We start from the raw sequence: 2,564 nt of genomic DNA on the forward strand, positions 1-2,564 counted from the left end.
CCTCAAATAGACCCCAATTTGCAGATAGCTGCTACTATGCAGCAAATGACAAACCTACTCGCACAAGTAGTGCAACAACAGGGCCAAAACCCAAACCCTAACCCTGGAAACCCTGGTAACCATGTCGAGAGCGAAGATAGAGCTCTCGAGCGTTTCCAAAAGTTTGCCCCGCCGAAGTTTGTTGGGGAACCTGACCCGGACGTTGCTGAGAGATGGATTGAAAAGATGGTTGACATATTTGCAGCCCTACACTACCCCGATGAACGGCAGGTGACTTTCGCCGTGTTTCAACTTGAGGGAGCGGCCCGTTCCTGGTGGAATGTAATTAGGCAGAAATGGGAACGGGAGCAGACGCCGAGGACTTGGGTGAACTTCATCCGAGAATTTAATGCAAAATTTTTCCCTCCTCTAGTCCAGGAGAGGAAGGAGGACGAGTTCATTAGGCTCCGCCAAAGGGCTCAAACTGTGACAGAATATGAGAGTCAATTTACCCGTTTATCCAAGTTTGCGCCTGAGTTGATCTTGACCGAGCAACGAAGAATACGGCGATTTGTCCAGGGCCTGAACGTAGAAATCCAGAAGGACCTCGCGGCAGCCCAAATTAACGCCTTCAGTGAAGCAGTGGAAAAGGCACAACGGGTAGAGAATGCTAGGCTCCAGGTGAAAAACTTTCAGGTGAAAAAGAGAGGATTTCCTGGAAACAATTCGGGACTGGAGGATGAAAGTATTCCTCCCAAATTTGGGCGGGGAACGGGAGGAGTGAGGATGCCGGAAATGTCACCAGAGAGGCCGTCAAGAGGAGGCTCAGCTTCTGCAGCACGCGGACCCTGCGGGTATTGCGGAAAATTAAACCACTCGGAGGACAATTGCTGGAGGAAAGGAGGAAAATGCTTGCTCTGTGGGAGTGCCGAACATCAAATTGCTAACTGTCCAGCTCGCCTGCGCGAGAGGCAAGGGACTCTGCCACCAACCATGACCCACCCTGACCAGTCGAAGGGGGACAAGGATGGATCGAACGTGTCTTCTCGGGTGTACTCCTTAGAACAACATCAAGTCTTTGACCCCTTAGAGGACGTGGAAGGTAATAATTTACTAAACCTGGCCAGTGAAGGGATACCGGTCTGTTGGCTAAGTATAGTGCTCAATTTAATCCCGGAGTAATCAATGATAAGGAATTTCGAGGACGAAATTCTTTTAAGGGGGAGAGAGTGTGAGAACCCGTAAAAACCCTAATACTTTCCTAGGGTTTTAGTTCCCTTAATTGCATAATTTTTGCATTTTCTGGCTTAGAAATATTTACCTGGTGGATTTTATGAGCAATTATAGTTTTTAGATGATTTTTCTAGTATCGAATGGATTTTGAGAAATTAAGAACGTATATCGGACGTGGGACCCACTAGTGCGAAAAGTTCGGAAAAATTCGGCCAATAAGGTTAAGTTTCGGATACTGTGTAAAATTTATCGGGTGTTAAGAGATAAGTGGAATGTATGAAGTGATTGATGTGAGAGGGAAAAAGAAAGATAAGAATGCATTAATGATTGTGACAAGTGTCACAATATGGTTGGTTGTGACTTAAGAAACACTATTAACCTTTTGACAATTTTTTTGACTTTTGACCACTTAAGTAAATATTCCAAAAATTCACAAAAAAACACCATTTTCTTACCTTGTGTTGGCCGGCCCTTCTAGCAAGAAGAAAGAAGAAACTTCATCAACTTCAAGCTTCCAATTGGTCCAAAATCCACCAAATCAAGTGTTTAGTTAGATTTCACTCCATAAAACCTTACCTTCTAGTGCTAGTAAGGGTTGTAGTGAAGTTTGTTTGAAGAGCAAAAGTGTCCACAATCCCTCTCTCTCTTGATTTCTTGGTAAGTGTTGCTTGAACACCCTACTACCTCTAATAATGGTTATATGATGCTTAGAAGTGGCTTGAGTGTTTGAAAATGTGATTTATCTCTTGATTTGGCTTGTTTTGGTGAAGTTTTTATTTTATTGGGAATTTTTCTGGTTTAATATGATCTTGATGTTGGGGGCTTGTATGATGAATTGTAATGGTTGGAAATGACTCTAGTGAGTGTGAATTGTGGTTAAATGCAATCAATTTTGGATTTGGAGTGAAAAATGGAAAGTTAGGGTTCATAAAATCCCAATTCTGTCCGGTTTTAGATCACTGGGTTAGAGGCTGAATTAGACTTTGCTCAAAACATGAAAGTTGTAGGTATTGATGTGTTTGAGGGGCCTGTAAAATTTCAGGTCATTTGGATGAGTGTAGAGTGAGTTATGCCGTTTTTACTGTAGCTGTTCTGTTTTGATCAGAATGCGAAAACTGCGTTAGTAATTGGCCCTTTTGACTGGAATTGGTTTGGATTTTGAAGTTGGTGTCTTCTGATGAAATGTAGCTGAATGTCTTAGCTAACATATGCCTTTGGAATTTCGGCATTTGGACTTGTATGGACTGAGATATACCGATTACAGTTTTCTGTGTTTTGCAAACCTGTTTTGGTGATTCTGGTTTAGTATTTGGCACTTTTGACTAAGTTGTGTTAGGAACTGGATTGAGTGG

The sequence above is a fragment of the Coffea arabica genome, chromosome 1c, assembly GCF_036785885.1.
Source record: "Coffea arabica cultivar ET-39 chromosome 1c, Coffea Arabica ET-39 HiFi, whole genome shotgun sequence".
Classification (NCBI taxonomy): domain Eukaryota; kingdom Viridiplantae; phylum Streptophyta; class Magnoliopsida; order Gentianales; family Rubiaceae; genus Coffea; species Coffea arabica.